The 12,573-nt window shown below is 40.7% G+C and overlaps 1 protein-coding gene across 3 annotated transcripts in view; it reads right to left on the minus strand.

Moving 5' to 3' along the window:
* The window catches only part of fbxo38 (F-box protein 38), a 57,184-nt gene extending 47,101 nt beyond the window's left edge, over positions 1–10,083 (minus strand). For all 3 annotated transcript variants that reach the window (XM_069670437.1, XM_069670436.1, XM_069670438.1), the window contains exon 1: positions 9,998–10,083. The gene's annotated coding sequence lies outside the window, so the exon portion shown is untranslated. The remainder of the gene's footprint in view (positions 1–9,997) is intronic.
* Positions 10,084–12,573: the final 2,490 nt, after the last annotated feature.

The following is a 12,573-nucleotide window of genomic DNA, read 5'->3' on the forward strand; positions in this document are numbered from 1 at the left end:
ACAGGTGCGCACACACGCACACACACACACACACACACGATCAGTGAACACAGATAAACAATGCAGCAGAGCCTGAAACACCTGCAGACAAACAGCTGAGATCAGAGAACAAATATAAAAAATAATAATAATAAAGTGTGTGTTTAAGAGGCTCACACAGTACAGACCCTTTCTGATTCTTCTCTCTATATGATAATGATAATGAGAAACATAACCACTTTGAACACAGTGACAAATCAGGAAAATATCTGGCAAGCCAACTCAAGCGACAACAGGAAAAAACTATTATACAAACCATTAAAAACTCAGAAGGAGTGACTATGTACACCCCAAATGATAGACAGTATCTCACAAAAGTGAGGACACCCCTCACATTTCTACAAATATTTTATTATATCTTTACATGGGACAACACTGAAGAAATTACACTTTGCTACGATGTAAAGTAGTCAGTGTACAGCTTGTATAACTGTGTAAATTTACTGTCCCCTCAAAATAACTCAACACACAGCCATTAATGTCTAAACCGCTGGCAACAAAAGTGAGTACACCCCTAAGTGAAAATGTCCAAATTGGGGCCAATTAGCCATTTTCCCTCCCTGGTGTCATGTGACTCGTTAGTGTTACAAGGTCTCAGGTGTGAATGGGGAGCAAGTGTGTTAAATTTGGTGTTATCGTTTCACACTCTCATACTGGTCACTGGAAGTTCAACATGGCACCTCATGGCAAAGACCTTTCTTAGGATCTGAAAAAAAGAATTGTTGCTCTACATAAAGATGGCCTAGGCTATAAGAAGATTGCCAACACCATGAAAATGAGCTGCAGCACGGTGGCCAAGACCATACAGCGAGTTAACAGGACAGGTTTAGACATCACATTAGATGACTGTGTGAAAGCCCTCCATACCATGTCAAATAACAAAGCACCTGGATCAGATGGTTTTCCCACTGAATTTTACAAGCACTTCTGGACCACAATTTCACCACAATTCGTTAAATGCTAACAGAAATTTACAAATCATCCAACTTTCCACCACATATGAATTCAGCACTCATCTCAGTCATCAAACCTAACAAGGATCCTACTCTCTGCTCAAGCTACCGCCCTTTATCACTCATCAACACAGACATCAAGATTATCAGTAAAGTACTAGCTATGAGACTGGAAAAAGCCATTCATACCTTAATTCACCCCGACCAAACAGGATTCATTAAAGGTAGACACTCATCAAATAACATGCCCCGTCTATTCAACCTAATAAATATATCCACAAATCAAAAGATTAACACATCCATCCTATCATTAGACGCAGAGAAAGCATTTGACCGTGTAAACTGGAACTTTCATCAGTTGGATTAAAATATTCAACTCACCCACAGCATCAGTAATCACCAATGGAATAATTGTGAAAATAATTTCACACTAAACCGCGGCACCAGGCAAGGATGTCCACTCTCTCCACTATTGTTCGCACTATTCATTGAGCCACTAGCAGCCGCCATTCGCCAAGATTCACAAATCACTGAAATCACTGTTGCCAATACTATCCATAAGGTAAGTTTATACACAGATTATTTATTTTTATATATACAAAATCATCAACATCACTACCTGCTTTGTTTAAACTTCTCTGCTGCAACTGCTTTGAGAAATTCTCCTACATCTCTGATTACTCCATTAATTGGTCCAAATCCACCATCCTAACACTAAATCACCACCAACGTAGGACAACAAACCCCAAATTACCCTCCAACATCCCAACTGGTAACATTCGCTATCTAGGCATTGATATTTCCTCTAAGCTTCCAGAGCTGTTCCACCTCAACTTTACCCCCGTCCTTAAATCCATTGAAGAGCAGTTAAACCGCTGGAATAATTTACCACTCTCCCTAGCAGGCCAAATTGCAACTATCAAAATGTCAATATTACCCAGAATCAATTACCTCTTTTCAATGACTCCTTCTCTCAGCAACAATAAAAAAAACACAACTGCTATAAGAACACAGTCATTGCAGCGACTCTGGAAGCTTGGTGGAATATCAGTAAGATCACCTATCACACTCTCTCACCGTGTAAACTCACCCGAATATGGAACAACCCTGACTTTGATATCAACAAACGCACCTTCTCTTTCAGCTCGTGGAAAAACCAAGGAATAACTCATTTAGAACACCTGTTTGATAACAACTCCCTATTATCACTTCATGAATTAACCCATAAGTATGATTTTATGCAAGAACATTTTCTTCAATATCCACAACTCAAAAACGCACTCAGGTAAAAAAAATTGATATCATAAATAACAACCTGCAACCACCACCATTAACAAAAGATCTATTTGCAATATCAACCTCTAGAAAACAACTGTCAAAATAATACAGACTGATTTCATCAACAACAGACCCCACCATACACTTGGAAAAAGATCTATCAATCAATACTGACACAACTCTCTGGAAACAAATTTACAATAACATCTTCTCGATGACCAACAATCCAAGATTACAACTCATTCAGTACAAGACTATACACAGATCACACAGAATTCAACACAGAATGCACAGACACTGATATATGTCACCAATGTAATTTAAACACCACAGACAATTACTTCCATTCAGTGTGGCTTTGCACACCAACCCAAAACTTCTGGATAAATATAATAACTATCATCTCCCAAATCCTGGGTCGCTGCAGTCCATTGTCACCTTCCCTCTGCCTCTTAGGAGACCTTACATCCATCAATCACCTTAACCTACACAAATACCATAATACCATACTTATCACCTTGACCACTGCAAAAAAGACAGTATTGCTCAACTGGAAATACAGGCACAAATGAACAACATCACAATGGCTCGACTTGTTGGCTGAACATCTCTCAATGGAACACATCACTGCTTTTAATAACAACCAAACAACTACATTTCATGACACCTGGGAACCATCTCTTAAAGCTTTGAATCTGCCGGTGAACTAAATCCTCAATTCCTCACATATTTATGTATTTACTTTATAATTATTATTATTAATTGTTTTTGACCTTCTTAATTGTGGATTTCCTGAAACATTTTGATATGTATTTTTGTTGGTTTGTTTGTTTGTTCTTGGTTTTTTTTTGTTGTTCTTATTTGGCAGTAATGTTAATGTTGCTGTAAGTTAAATTACCTTAGTGGAACTATTATATAATCATCTAATTTTCGTTTATTTATTTATTTTGAATGTGTGTGTGTATATGCAGTTATGTGTGTGTGTGTATGCATGTACATGCAGTGTGTGTATGGGTCTACGTATGTAAGTAAATTTATATGTATATACTGTATGTGTATGTGTGTGTGTGTGTGTATGGGTATGTGTATATAGATAGATATATCTTTTTTGTTTTTGGTGTTTATTTATGTACTTCCTCTTTGTGGTTTATTATCATTATTCCTTTTTATTTTCATTTTATTAATTAATTTTTTTTTTTTTTTTCGCGCTATACAAGTACAGTCCATTTACCATAATACAATAAGTAGCAGTGTTTTGTTGGTTTTCTCTGCGTATGGCAGTGCAATGTAAAAGTAACAAGTGTCTTCAGGGTTTTTTGTTACCTTTAATATGGGGGGAGGTGATTTGTGGGCGGGTTTGGGAAAGCCTCTTTCCTCTTTTTTCTTTTGCATATTTTTGTTTTCTTATAATTTTTATGTGTCTTTGTGAGTATGATACTGTGGGTTATACTCTGGCTGCTTTACTACAAAGAATCTCCTGTTAACCTATAAAGACCATGTCTAATTTATAACTTAACAGAAGTAAGGATGATGATAATGTTACAGTTAACAATATAAGCTGGTGGGTACTGGTTTAGCTCAGTTGGTGGAGCAGGCACCCCATGTATAGAGGCTACAGTCCTCAACGACTGATCGCAGGCTCAACTTCCAGTCTGCCGATCATTTGGTGCATGTCCTCCCCCACTCTCTACTCCCCTCTCACATAAAAGCTGGAACGTCAAGGGTGTTAATCACATAATCAAAAGCAACAGACTTCTGTCTCACCTAAGAAATTTGGATGCTGATATTGCATTCCTTCAAGAAACCCATCTTAAAAACTCTGACCACAACAGATTACATAAGGGATGGGTGGGGCAACTGTATCAATCACATTATCAGGATAAGTCAAGAGGAGCTGCTATTCTTATAAATAAAAACACACCCTTTATAATGCAAAATGTTAATACAGACCATCTAGGAAGATCAGTAGTTGTCAAAGGTACACTGTACAACGTACCGTTAGTATTGGCCGATGTTTATGCTCCTAATCGGGATGATGCACAGTTTATGAAAACATTTTTATCTTCACTACCCAATTTAAATACCCGCAGGCTTGTTTTAGAGGGGGGCTTTTAACTGTGTTACACCCTGTATTAGACCGCTCCTCAAACACTCCCAACAACTTAACGAAAGCAGCAAAATGTATTAATACATTTTTTACAGATATTTCATATGTCCAATCCTTGACGCTCTCTATACTAATTCATTAAGCATTACTGGTTTTTCGCTCCTGTACTTCGTTCGTATTCCCATATTGATTATTTTCTAATTGATAGTCAGTTGTTGACTTCGGTTAGAGATCGCAGATATGAGGGAGTTGTCATCTCAGACCATGGACCTGTAGTATTGCAAATATCCTTTCAAAAGAAAACTACTCGGCATTCCTGGCGTTTCACAATGTCTTGCTTGCTGATGAGGCTTTTGTTAACCGTATCAATACACAAATTGACATTTTCCTGTCCATGAACAATACACCCGATGTCAGTAAATCCACTCTCTGGGAATCCCTCAAAGCTGTTTTGAGGTGAGATCTCTTGTGCATCTTGGGATGGCATGATGACTTGATGACTACCAATCATATCCAACAGCTGCTTCTACAGTCTCGCTCTAGTCTGTCTGAACACTCTGAAAAAACTGGTAGGGTTCTAGCCCATCAGATATGACAATCTACTGCATCAACTGTGATTACGAGCATCCGTAAATATGACGGTTGAATTTGTCATGATGAGCAGGAGATCAATAATGAGTTTAAAAGATTTTATTCCACGCTCTATACTTCTGAAGTGGTACACGACCCTGCTAGTCTTGATCTCATTTTCTCAAATAAGTAAAGCATTTATGGAACAACTCGAAGAACCGCTTAGGCCTTTATGATGTGCAAAATGCAAAGGCGCCAGGACCAGATGGATATACTGTTGAATTTTTAGAGAAATTTAGTGACAAGTTGCTGCCAATCTTAATGTCTGTTTATGAGGAATCTTTTATTGTCTTTGTTTGGGCCACCTTTCACCAACTCTCTGTCAGGCTTCCGTTTCTGTTTTACTAAAAAAGGCTAAGGATCCGTTAAACTGCATATCTTATAGACCCAAAATCCCTTCTCAACGTTGACTGTAAACTTCTGGCTAAAGTCCTGGTTCATCGTCTACAGTCCACCCTCCCGTTCATTATTTCACCGGACCAGACAGGTTTTATAAAATATAATATGTTCCCCAGACTCTCGTCAACTGTTACCTGAGGCAGTTATCTTTCTGGACGCTGAAAAAGCGTTTGACAGAGTTGTGTGGGGTTACCTCTTTCAAAGTCTGGAGAGGTTTTGATTTGGTTCTGAATTCATAACATTTGTGAAATTGCTATATCACACTCCTATGTCCTCAGTCTGCACTAATAATACTAATTACCAGTATTTCCCGTTAAAGCGTGGCACAAGGCAAGTCTGCCCTATGTCACCCCTCCTGTTTGCAAGAGCTTTTGAGCCACTTGCAGTTGCATTAAGATCTTTACCTGAGATACGTGGCATGTCAAGAGGTGGAACATCACCTATCATTGTATGCTAACGATTCAGTGTTATACATATCTGACCCCCAGAATACTTTGCCTTGCATTGTTCCTCTCTGGATACAAGATAAATAAAGCGTGAGCTCTTTCCTGTCAATGCCGCAGCACTATCACACTGTTTTGATTCTTGACCCTTTAAAGTGACTCCTGACGGCTTTACTTATCTGGGTGTAGTCGTAGAAAGATCTCAGATCTTTTTAAGCTTCATTTCGCTCCTCCTTTAGAGCGCACCAAAAGACAAATGGTCCGTGCTTCCTCTGTCATTTTTAGATTTGTTCCAAACTATACCAGTATTTATTAACAAATCTTACTTTTCTCTTCTTAATAAGATTATCTCTGATTTTATTTGGAATAAGAAACCACCTCAAATCTGCTGAGACTTTCTACAAAGGCCTAGATTACTGGGTGGTATGGCATTACCACATTTTCTATTATATTATTGGGCTGGTAACCTAAGAGCTCTGGCATACTGGCTTCAAACTTACACTGATGACGGGACCCCTGCCTGGGTGCAGATAGAGGCTGATAGCTGCCGACCAACATCTCTTCCAGCACCGTCATATTCGGCAATGGCCATTACACAGCAACGAACATTAAATGTGCAGAAACACTTTGGCTGGCAGGCCGGCTCGCCCCGGTTACATCTAATCATCAGTTTCCCCCTCAATTTATAATGACTCCTTCCAGGTTTGGCATGAGAAGGGCGTTGTTTCATTTAATCATTTGTATATAGCAAATATTTTTGCCTCATTTAACCAACACAAAGCTAAATTTGATTTACTATGTTCGCATTTTTTTTTAAATATTCACAGGTCCGGGACTGGGCTTGAAACCATTTCCTGCTCAACCTGAACAGCAGCCTATAGACACCCATCTCTTAGAGGCACAATTTCTGTTATATACTTAAAACTTTGATCTATGCAGACAACATCTCGGGAGGCACTGAGGGAGGCATTGCAGGCTGATCTAAATGTACAGCTGACACATGTTGAGTGGTCAGAATACAATCGTCATTAATATGTGCCAGGCATGGCCTGATTCAGTTCAAAGTATCTAAATCTATTAGGGCTGTCAAAATTAACGCGTTAACGCAGATTCCCTGTAACGCCACTAATTATTTTAAGTGGCAGAAACAAACCCCCGTGAGCAGAAATGGATAAAGAAAAGGGAAAAATGTCAAGTTCAGCCTCAAAGCCCTGCTAGATGGTTCTCTGGACAAGACAGAAGTTATTTGTTTTTACTGTCGATGTGAACGGAGTTACCACCGGCACTGTTTCCGCTACATACATTTTGCCGGTCGTTTGCCCGCTCTCCTTGTTGAGGAAGAGCACTGAAACAGTGACAGGAGTCACAGGACATCAGGACGCTCTCTGTCCGCACACAATCATATGCAGTTCTGTAACGCAATATGAACATTCCTACTGTGCATCTCCGTGTGTCCCCATTGTAAATGCATTGACTGACTGCTGTTTATAAAGCTTATAAAAGGTGCAGATGTCATTCGGTAACGATCGATCGTTTTAATCGCTTCGTCATTAATAACGTCCCTCGCTGACCTGTCCTGCCTTTCTCCTGTCGGGGCTTCAGGTTGTGCCCTTAGGGGCTGGGCCCCTCATTGCTAACATTTTGATTAATTATCATAATACTCATTATCATAACAGACAATACTATATTGTACATTATATCACATTACATAAACTATATCATATTATATTATCTCGTATTGTGGTAGATTTCATTATATTGTTATATTATTTGGTGGTTGCTGATGGTATAAGGTTAAACTATGTCATCATACTATATTTCTCTACAAACCCTCAGTCTAACCCTGGACTGTGGTTTGACCCTGACCTGAAAGTCGCTTTTTGGTTTCAGAACAGCTGATCTGAGTTACGCCGCGAACACACCGGACGCCGAAGCGCCGCGAATAGCTGTGGAGCAGAGGCTGTTTCCTTTCAGCGCTCATGTTAACCGATTGTGTCGTTCACACCAGACGCGTCGCGGCACGCACCTCCGCGGCCAGCTCGCGCCCTGCAGCGATCGTTGTGGCGCCTGGTCTATTTTTTGCACGAGCCGCGAGCGATCGCGTCAGTCCTGGCAGGAAGTCACACATGAAACAACGAGAGAATCCGGTCAATTTTCAAAATTAAAACAATTTTCAAAATAAAACACCGCGATTGACGAATGCGATGTTATATTTGTGTGCTTTTATAAATTTGTCAGTATCTAAACAGAGCGCGAGAGAGATGAAGATACACACAGACACACACACACACACACGGACATAGACACAGACACAGACACATGCACACACGCACACACACACACACAAGAAAGAGAGAGACACAAAGTGGACTGGCTATAGGGGGTGCGAGCGGGGTGTCAAAACACACACGCAAACAGAGAGAGAGCAAGAGAGAGAGAGCATGATTAAAAAACAGCTCCAAATATGAGTAAACGACAGCTGAGGAGCAGAGGCGCTTGTCGACCGGCACGGAGAAATGCGCTTCTGGTGTGAACGGAAGTGCTCCGGCTTGCGCACGATTTTCGTTGCGCGGCGCTTCGCAGCGCTTCGGCAGCCGGTGTGTCCCCGGCGTTAGTTTAATCAACCCTGAGGAGGTTCAGCCGGAGTTAAGTGCGTGCACGCTGACTATAAAAAGCCAGCATTAATGGAGCCCCAATACCACGAAGATTTGTCTTTTGATTATTTTATTACAATTATAAAAGACTTTTGCAAAGGGGTCAAAACACCACAGAGACTAACCGCTCAAACACGTGTGATACGGGCTGAATGAATGAGGAAGTCGAATGAGGGTTTTATAGTCCAGAGGGAGGAGACAGAGCCAAACTCGGAGGTTCCTGAAGAAAACCTGCTCCCGACCTGGATAGGTTCACAGACACAGTTACCATAGTAACCAACTCAGAGTTAAAGTTACCTCTCTTTCTGAAACGGCAAACCCGAGGTTTCCCTCATTTCAGGGTTAACAAACCGAGGGTGTTCACTAAACCCGCTTTCTGAATCAGACCCCAGGTCAGTTTCAGTCCGGAGAAATGGTGCGTTCCGTTTATACTCAGAAGTCGAAATTTCCGAGTTACCAGTTGGAAATTTCAACTGGAATACCCCGTGAAGTCAGATTTCCGACTCCGAAAGTCGGAGTAACCTCACCGACCCCGACGTCATATCTCCGTGCATCAGTGGACATGTTGTTATGGTGTTTGTATGCCCAAAATACTGCATAATGCGTTGTAATCCACTGGTATTGCTAACAATGGCTAACCTGGCTAGAGCTAAAGCTCAACTCGGGTGTGACGTCATTCCCAGTTCCGAATTCCGACTTCCGAGTTAAATGGAACGCACCAAAAGACTCTGAGGAGATAACCCTGCTGACATCATAGTGATGTAATAAAGGCTGGAGCTCGGGGCTGCAGGACTTTAGACTGAGGTGTTCTTCTCTCAGCAGCTGTATGTGGTAATAAATGATCACATGATCATCTGTTGTATCACATTTAAATCTGTAGAGTTGTCTATGTGCACAATCATTAAACAGGAAGTGTGTGAGATGTAGCATAGCTACAATTCAGTCAACATATGTTAAAAGACATCTCGTCAGCAAGAACAGAGGATACACACATGCACACAGACTGTGTATGCGCATCTAATGTTACAGTAGCTGGTCACGTGGTAACAACAGTTTGTAAACAGAGCTAACGTTACTCAGCTAAAGTATGGTGTGTTTAGCTATCAACAGTCAAGTGACTCAGCAGATTAAGATTTAAGTTTAAAGGAAGTGAGCAGCTGTGACAGAAAACACTAAAAACATTTACTGTAATGTTAGGTGTGAGTCTGTGAACACACACAAACACACACAGCGTTAGCCACGTGTTAGCTAACAGCTCATGTGTTTAGGGACAGTTACAGTTTATTTACTGTGTGAGAGCTCACATCACACCTGAAGAAGCTTTATAACTCACACCTGTCAGTTTAACGTGTAGAAAAGTTCAACTTGCTCTTTGTCACAGCTAGCTTACCTTTTAGCATAGCTGCAGCTAACATGTTTACAAAGACATAACCACAGAAGAAACATACACGCTGTTTATATCTATACACAGCCGTTAGCATGTTGCTAACATACCTGAGATTGTCTGTCAGACCCGCTGAGCAGTTTCTCCTCTGAAATAAACAAATAAACTACACTTCTTCTTCTTCTTCTTCTTCTTCTGCTGCTGCTGCTGTGCTGCTGCTGCTGCTGCTGCTTCTTCTTTGAGTTTGAACGAGAGAATGGCGGCGGACACACTCTTATAGGTACATTACCGCCGCCTGCTGGACTGGAGTGTGGACAGCAGTTTAGCAGAAGAAAAGAAGACAACTCAACTCTACATTGACAGTGTGCTGTGCTGTGCTGTGTTCTGTTGTGTTGTGTGGGTCTCATCCCTCTGATTATCATACTGTACATGATGATCAGCCTGATCAGGACATTATTGATCATCATTAAGCGGTTCCTAAAGTCTTTTACAGCCATGAAGCTGTGAACCTGAGTCATGTTTGTTTGATGGGTTTATATATTTATATATATGATCATCATCAACAGCTATCACCTCACAGATTCCTCCTAAAGGTTCAAACTTGTTTGTTGTAACCCTAAATATTTTAAATCTGACACTGTCTGTCCACACAGAAATACAGAAATACGTGTTCATTAATGTTTTTTCTTTGTTGTAAACGACATTAAGCCTGATAAAACCATATTTTTACAACCTGAAAGACTTTGATCACATTTTTATGTTTCTACATCCTTTCCAGGTCGACCAACATCTTCTTCTCACTGAAAGGGTCTTCACACTCACATTCACCCTTTTCACACACACATTCACCCTTTCACTAACACATTAAGCCCTTCACACACACTCACACAATGACAGCTCTGCCTTCAGGAGCAGTTTGGAGATCAGTGTAGAGACCAAGAGGGATCGAACAACTTATCCACTGATCGGAAGTCGACCCACTGTCACAGAGAACCGGTGGACAAGCACCGACCAGCTATAAAACCATTATAAGACAAGAAGAAGAAGAAGGGGTTGTCATCACACAGGATTAAATGGCATTACAATGTATATGCTACAGAACATACGTATAACCTTGAACAGGCCAGGGGAGTCCAGAGTCCAGTTGATTTTAGTCCTTTTAGTGTTTAAATAAAAAGTAGTGTCTTTAAAATATCAAAAGTCTTCTGACAATTACACAGTGACAAGTGTATAAACTGTGGAGTTAAAGAAAATGTGGAACATGTATTATTGACATGCACCATGTATGACGTGGAAAGAGAAGGTTGTATGATGAAGTCAGAAAGATGGAACATGAGTGGAGTCTGAAGGGGATACTAGGAACAGAAGGAGAGGGAGAGGGGATACGAGCCACCAGGAGGGCACTCTTTAATTTCTTAAATGTCACACATTTGATAGGTAGAATATAAGAAGCTAGTATATTGAAATGATGTTACACACTCTTGTACAGTAGGTGGCGGTATGCACCTTAAAATTGTTTGTGGCCGAGAGAAGAAGAAGGAGACGCAGCAGCAGAAGAAGAAGATGAAGAAGAAGAAGAAGCACACTCCAGTCCAGTAGGTGGCGGTAATGCACCTTTAAGCTGGTTTGCCAACCGCCATTAAAACTCATAGAAGAAGAAGAAGGGGTTGTCGTAGTTGGTCGTTAGCACAGTGATTAGCTGAGAGCTGACCAATCAGAGGCTGACGGTACAGAGTATTCAAAAAGTTATCAAGTGGAGAATGGAACACCTCAGGGAAGTGTCTGCAGTCCGGTTCTGTTTAACATTATGATTAATGATATTTTTGAGAATGTTGAGAGAGGCATAGGGAAGTCATTGTATACTGACGATGGAGCTTTATGGATAAGAGGGAGGAATAAGGAATATATACAGAAGAAACTGCAGGCAGAAATTGTGAAGGTGGAGCAGTGGGCAAAGGAATGGGGCTTTAAGCTATCAGTTACAAAAACACAAGGCATATGTTTTTTTAGACGACACAAGATATTTCCCTGAAATTATATGGGCAAACAAGGTAAGGTTGTTAGGAATGTGGATGGATGAAAAGCTGACGTGGAGGCATCATTTAGAAACAGTAAGGGATAAGTGCAAAAAGGTCAACAATCTCTTAAGATGCCTGTCAGGTAGAGACTGGGGAGCAACCAGAACATCACTGCTGAACATATATCAGGCCATTATGAGAGCAACATTAGATTATGGATGTATAGGGTATTTATCAGCAGCAGAAAGCCATCGTAGGAAACTGGATGTGCAGCAGGCACAGGGACTAAGGATATGCAGTGGAGCTTTTAAATCCTCTCCAGTAGCAGCCATTCAAGTAGAAATGGGTGAACAACCGTTAAGGATCAGAAGAATTAAACTTCTGTTAGCGTATTGGGTAAATCTTCAAGGGCATGATAAATCACACCAGCTAAAGCCATCCTGGAGGAATGCTGGGAGCATAATGACTCTAATTTTACAAGTTTTGGCTGGATAGGAAATATAAAAGCAGAGCAAGCAGGTTTGGCTCAAATACAATTCAGTCCGACAGTCCCATACTCACATACTCCCCCCTGGTTATTTATAGAACCATCAGTAAATTTTGAAATACAACAACAGCTGAAAAAGAATAAGCAAGTCTCTCCCGGGAGGGTAGCTGAAAATTATCTG

The sequence above is a fragment of the Semicossyphus pulcher genome, unplaced genomic scaffold (assembly GCF_022749685.1).
Source record: "Semicossyphus pulcher isolate SPU_LCO1_2020_fin unplaced genomic scaffold, fSemPul1.0.p SCAF_2, whole genome shotgun sequence".
NCBI lineage: Eukaryota > Metazoa > Chordata > Actinopteri > Labriformes > Labridae > Semicossyphus > Semicossyphus pulcher.